Raw genomic sequence first — 6,840 nt, forward strand, 5'->3', positions numbered from 1 at the left:
CTGCGCATGCGTGGGGAACGCTATGTGCATGTGCCACGCATGGTCTCCGTACTTGTACTCAATAATACCTTACAGAAATGTGAACCGCAAACACTCGGGAAATATGGGCGTATTATGGGCGTCATTCGGAATGACACAGGGGCGTACTTTCAAAGTGGGCTAAACTGGGCGGAAACATGGGCGGACACGGGGGAGTACACTTATTTTGGTGGGCGTGCATTCGGACAGCACACCGAATGCACGCGAACAAAAAGGCAAGAAATATGCGGTGACCATAAGCAAGTATTGCTTTGCGGACACCACTCGGTCATGCGCTAGGCAATCGGAACACCTAATCAGGACGGACGCACCTCAACCAATGTCAGCTGAACACAATACAATCACCTACTTTACTCATTACTTGTTAATTACACGCTTGTCACTGCTTCAATTGGAACCATTGCAGCTTAAATGGAACATTACTAAACACACACATATATGCTGCATTTTTCACACACTTTTACACTGCAACTAATGAACACAACTTAATATTAATAATACAAATACACATGTCACTTCTACATGTATCAATTAAACCACACATTTGGGGGAAACAAAAAAACATTTATTAAATGAACTTATAAAATAAATTAGAAACCGGCACAAAATAAAAGGTAGCATACCAGCAATAAAAGTAAATAATATATAATAAATACATGTATTATAGACATACATAGCCACAGCAGAATCATTAGGAACACATCAGGTGGCTTCACAACAAAAGTATAGCACCAACACTTCAAGTACAGCACACAGTAATGCTAGCCAAAACGGGGCAACAGGGGAACCAAACATGCAGTAGCGCACGCAGGAGTCTAAGGGCCCTAGTCTTAAAGCTGAGGGTCCCCTCTTTCCATGGGTACAAGAATTTTAAAAATCGGCCCTTGGGAACCAGAGATATCTGACTTCAAAGCAGTGGTCCCCATCCAAGCCTGTTAATTACTCTTCCCAGTCAGATATTTCAGGTTGTGTCTGACTTACAGTTTTTCTGAGGGTATATTACAAAAACTGGGACTCTCCCCCTTTGATGGACACTAGAAGCTTGTCTCTACTCTTCCCAGAACCAGAGATATCAGCCTTATAGCAGCTGGTTACTGCTCCAGCTCCACGCACCTGGTATGTAGTTTTATAAACTCTCATCCCCTAGTCCCCAATACCATTTGGTAGGTGGGATTCTCTAGTTTGTAATTCCATTAAAATCTAAGAAATCTATTTCTGGGAACTGGAGATATCTGCAGTCAAGCAAGCTGTCCTCCCACCAGAAAATTATGAATAATAAGCCCACTCCACTATACACCCCTCCTCTGCATATTAAACATTCTCTACCACCCTGGAAGTTATGTATCAGGGCCCCTTCATTCAGCTCAATGCCCCTTCTCCCACCCCATCTCCCACCATCTGTGCAGTAAAGGGGTAATTAGTGGAAATTACTGATCCAGGCCCTACATGCTGAGCGGTTGATATAATACCCCCTACCACCCGGGGGACATCAAAGCTTCCCCCACCACTACCGCTCGAGGGTCGGTAGGTGCCCCAATACATTGCTATGCCCAGGGGTCTACACTGCTGTTGACGCCCCTGTATGTATATATATATATATATACACACACACACACACATATATATATATATATATATATATATATATATATATAATTTGTTATATAATATTATTATTATTTATATATATTTGGTCTATCTATAATACTTTAACTGAACCGGCATATACTGGGTCACCGAAGTGTCCATCTCCGTGCTTTGCTCCGCCCCTCTGGAAACCCCCTTCTGAAAATCCTGCGTTTGCCACTGACATGACATTTGAACCGAGGGCAAATGTGGGGACCCTCGGCACGGAATTGGACACAGGATACTGACACACACAGCTCAATGAAAGATTTGGGAAGACATAAGGGTGGAGATTAATGGGGCCACAAGTTCATTTGCGGGCACGTTTGCCCCTGGCAGGCTCCTTGCCACGTGCAGCAGCTCTTCGGCCACGGCCACGGCCAGATGGTGGGTCAGGTGGAGCACATGCTGGGGAGGGGGTGGATGGTCTTCCCCCTCTGGCAGCAGGGAGTGCTGATGGTGGTAATGCACCAGAAACGGGTGACATTAGGACCCTATTGGTGGCAACTAGCTCCACCATAAGATCATTATGGCGGAGGAGGAGTTCATTTTGCCGCAGGGCTTGATCAGCCAGCACCTGCAGGCTAGCAGCAATAGATTGCTGGCTGGCACTCAAAGCCTGCAGGCTCGCAGCGATACTCTGCTGGCTGCTGGTCAAACCCTGCAACACCTCCTCGGCCCTACGCACCCGCTCTTATGCCGACTCTCCCTGCTGCTGAATATTTACAAGCACATGCCCCCACGTGGCCAATTCAGCCGCGGACATTGGCAGCTGCTGCTACACGGGCCTGCTACTGGGGCCAGGTGGCACAGACTCCTCAACCTCCTCAAGAGATTGTTGACCAAGCGGTGGGGATGCTGGTGAACGAGAAAATTCCAATTACCACACATTCCATGCAAAATTCGAAACATCTACTTATGGCATGGCAAATAATTACCTTCAAGCAAAGAAGCCATGACTTCCGCTGGGGACTCGCTGTCCATGGTGCTCACCCCCCGGACCTCCTCCACTGCAATGCAGCACTCGGCCATCTCCTCCAGGGGGGTGAGCTTCAGCTTTGAAGGCATGGGGCCAGCCCCAGAGGTGTGGCTGTGTTCCCACCGCTGGGTCAATTTCTTTTTGAGGTTCCCTTTGAAGTCGTGCCACCTGCAATCAAAGTGTACATATTAATACATGTCACTCCTCATGTTTGCTGTAGCACCCATTGCAATCTGAAACATAATACAACATGTGCCTCCTGACACCAAACTTAGATTATATTAATTTTGAAAAACAACCCTTAGAAGATACAATCACACTCACCCTACAATAACTATCAATTCAATGACATGGCAAACATGTCTGTGGCTTCAAGCAACGTCACCGCCCATTGACCAACTCTATCGAATATCTCATGTAAACATTACTGGACTTGTACTGCTCAAATGTAACACACATGAACTTGCCTCTTCTTAACGTGCTCCGCCTCACGAACTTGTGGAGCCACCGTATTAATCTCCGCCGTTATGTCCTCCCAGATCTTCCATCTCCTTGTGTGTGTCAACTTTTCCGGTGGGCACTCGATCAAATCCCGTGCCCGGGTCACCAGGATGGCAAGCTCCTGCGGTTCATATGCCATGTTTCTGGTGGTTGGTTCCTCTGTTGCCCGATTGCGGCCACGGCCACAACCACTGGCACCGCCACTGCCACGGCCACCGGTTGCTGTACTTGAAGTGCTGGCCAGGCTACTCTGTTGGGAAGCCACCTGCTGTGTTCCCAATGATTCTGCTGATGCTGAGGATGGGCCAGCTGCCGATTGGCCTGATGTCGATGGCCCATCTGGCTGCTCTTCCCCCAATGGCTGTTCAGGGTTGATGGGGACATAGGTGGTGCTGGAGTCCATCTGAGCAAATAGGTCCTGCAACTCCTGCTCTTCCTCAGATAGAGATGCAGACATGTGTGCAACAACATTGCATTTGCCAAACACACCTTTATATAGTATTTCTGTAATTGGCGTACATCAGCGACACCCTGCGTTCCGTACGGCCGCGTTCCCTACGGCAGCGTCAACCGTGCGGCGCATAGGCCACACCCCTTGATGCGCAAAAATATTTAAAAAAAACCTGGCAAACTGAGTAAGTCTGATTTAGTAGGTAAATGCAGATGTGAACACCAATGACCAAATAAAACTGAGGTCAAACATAAAATGTATATGTGAATGTACATCTGTACTGTGCACTTGTTTGGTATGTAGAACAACTGACAATACCCATTCCATATGTAAATCCAGTCCACCACTTAGGCACAAGTAATCAGTGCTAGCATCCAAATCACATGTGAAAGCTCTCCAAATTCAGCCTTGATGCTAGCTACTTTTCATTCCACCTCTCTAGTATGGCCCAGTAGAAGGTAAGTGTACACATGGCAGCATGGCCTAATTTTGGGAAAAGGTCTGCCACTATTTGCTATGTTTCTGCTGCATAGCTTTCATTATAAAATAGCTGTTTAGTACCTTGTTGAGTTAGGTGTAAGTGGCTAGTGATGCAGACTATTTCACCTGTTGCTTATACCCATGTTTGGTGATTGTTATAGATTATATATAATGGGTTCCTATCTTATTTTACACTGTCTGTTTAGGATGGTCTGCTAAACTATGCAAAGGTACAGCAAGTGTGGGTGTGCGATGCAATGGGTTAGCCGTCTGTTCGGGCGCATACACGCTGTTAGTGTAAAAATGAACAATAAAGTTAATACCAAATATCACTCTGATCAACCAATGACAGCACATGATTGCTTGATTTGTGCCATTGCTAAGATGGTGGCATATGGAAGAGCAGCACCCTTTTCAGCTGCGGAGCTCAGGACACTGGTCTCCGTTATGGAGACCAGGCTGGGGCGGGCGGGCCCATTCATCACCAACCGACAGAAGCGGAATGCGTATGCGGTGGCCCGCCGGCGCATATTCGCCCGCACACAGGTGCGGCTGACCATCGCTCAGCTGGAGCGGCGGTGGTCTGACCTGAGGCGTCGGCAGCCGGATGTGCTCCAGCAAATCAGGGGCAGTATTGCTAGATGTGAGTGTTTCTACATTAAATGTCCATTTGTACCTGATTGCTTACCTGACATTATTTAAGCCACTAAGGTCACCAGCCTGATCATGAGTTAAACATGGCATACACTATATGTGTGCTACTTCCTGTTTGACACCCTGTAATGGTCATAAAATATGTTATTGGGGAGGATTAATGCTTGTGATGCTTACAATGGCCCAAATGTCACAGCATACCTGCCATGTTACAGGCTGTGTTTTGTAAAGGCCACTAAGGAGCTGTTTGCCTGTACAATTATCTGTACTTATAACCTTTGCATTTATAGCTTGATAAGGCTTAATACAAATGACCACTAATTGGCACTTTTTTGAATTTTCCCAAACACAGCACGTGATCGAGCAAGACAGGCCCGGGAGGAGGCAGAGGTGGGCCAGGAGGAGCTTGCCCAACCAAGGGCAGAGGAGGTGCTTCCTCAGGAAGGGATGGCGGAGGAGGTGCCCGAAGAAGTGGAGGAGGAGGAGGGGTGGGCTGTGGAGGCGCTGCCACCAGAGGAGGAGGTCCAAACAGAGGAGGAGGTGCCACCAGTGGAGGCCCCTGAGGATGAGGAAGAGGAGGAGGTTGAGGCCTGTGAGGTCGTCCAGGCGGCCGAAATTGGTATGTATACATAAGGACTAATTTATCCTTTTGTCATCTACTATTTGCTATGTAGCACTGGTGATTCAATTGTTTTTTTCAATACTATAAAGTGATAAAACAAACTGGGTAGCAACAGACACACTTTGGGGTTAGATAGGGTGGCCAAACCATCCCTTTCATCCTGGACACATATTAATGACACAGGTTGTGAGGATGGCTTTCATGTCGATTTTAAGTGCCACTGAACCTGTGTAGTTAATCTGTATCCTGGAAGAAAGGGATGACTTGCTCATGTAAGGGTTACATGTCCCTGCTGCAAGCATACAATCTGTAGCCTCATATAGGTGAGTAGAGTTTACTGGTGATTGATCTTTGTAAACTAGATTCAGTATGGCATAAATAGAGTATGGACAGGCGTGGCTTAGACTGGAGTAACAAGTGGTCAGTGCCCCTGGGCCCTCCTGTAGCTAACCACCCCCTGCGGTCTGCATGTATGTTTGGCAACATAATTGTGTGTTGATTTTGTCTTAGTAATGATTTTGTGCATGGGAGTGGGTTAGTGCTGCAGCTTCCCCTAACTGGCATTATGACAATGATTTCTGGAGCAGACGATCAGCAGCCAAGCCATGCTTGATTGCACAAATGTACTGAGCATTCCTGAGAGTTGAGTAACTCCCCTGCCACGCTCCATCATATAACAGACACTGAACTTTTTTTGCAGAATTGGGATTGGTGCAGCGCGTGACATGCTTCTCAGAGCTTAGTCATGGGTGGGTTTGGATTGAGAAGGAGCACTATGACTGTGAGGTGTTCTACAGAGTAAAGGGTAGAGGGGAAAAAACAGGCTTTCCATGTAGTATGTATGCATGTATGTATAGCTGTATGTGTCATATATATAGTTATATATGTGTCTATATATATATATATATATATATATATATATAAATATATATATATATATATATATATATATACACACACACCTGTCACGGTGCATGTTTAAAATTTAGGTATGACTATGTTAAATGTATGCCTGAATATCATTATTAATTTTTCGATTTTGATTTGGTCCACAGATGAGCCAGCACAAGCACAAGAGGGTCTCCGTGGGGCCCTCTTACGGATAAGAGGCCACTTGCGGCAGGTGCTTATTGAAATCGACCAGCTAGTTGAGGGGGAGTTCTAATGGTTTATTTTTTTGCAGTTTAAAAAAAAAATTGTTATGTAAATAAATTGTTAATTACAGTTCGAAGTTGTCTGTGTGTTTATTTAAAATGGGAAAGTATATGTGTAACTTGTTTAAAATCTTTTAAATAAGCAAAATGTAAATAGTGTATATACTGTAGATGTATGTTAGGGTCACATGCTGTAAGGGTTAATGTGTGTAATTAATGTACTAGGAATGTGGTTCAGTATAGATTAGGATTTAATTGATTCAAATAGATAACAATCCCTTTTTAATGAGGTTGCCTAATTGCCTAAGTGGGTCATGTGATCGCTGTGTGTACT

General features: G+C 45.5%; 1 long non-coding RNA gene across 1 annotated transcript; it reads left to right on the forward strand.

Annotated features, from left to right (window-relative positions):
* The first annotated feature begins 4,779 nt into the window (after window positions 1–4,779).
* On the forward strand, window positions 4,780–6,517 carry LOC146058467 (uncharacterized). Its single transcript, XR_014469861.1, has 2 exons — window positions 4,780–5,349; window positions 6,408–6,517. It is a non-coding gene; the product is annotated as an uncharacterized LOC146058467 (long non-coding RNA).
* The last annotated feature ends 323 nt before the right edge of the window (window positions 6,518–6,840 follow it).

Source organism: Crinia signifera, chromosome 2, assembly GCF_055691185.1.
Source record: "Crinia signifera chromosome 2, ASM5569118v1, whole genome shotgun sequence".
NCBI lineage: Eukaryota > Metazoa > Chordata > Amphibia > Anura > Myobatrachidae > Crinia > Crinia signifera.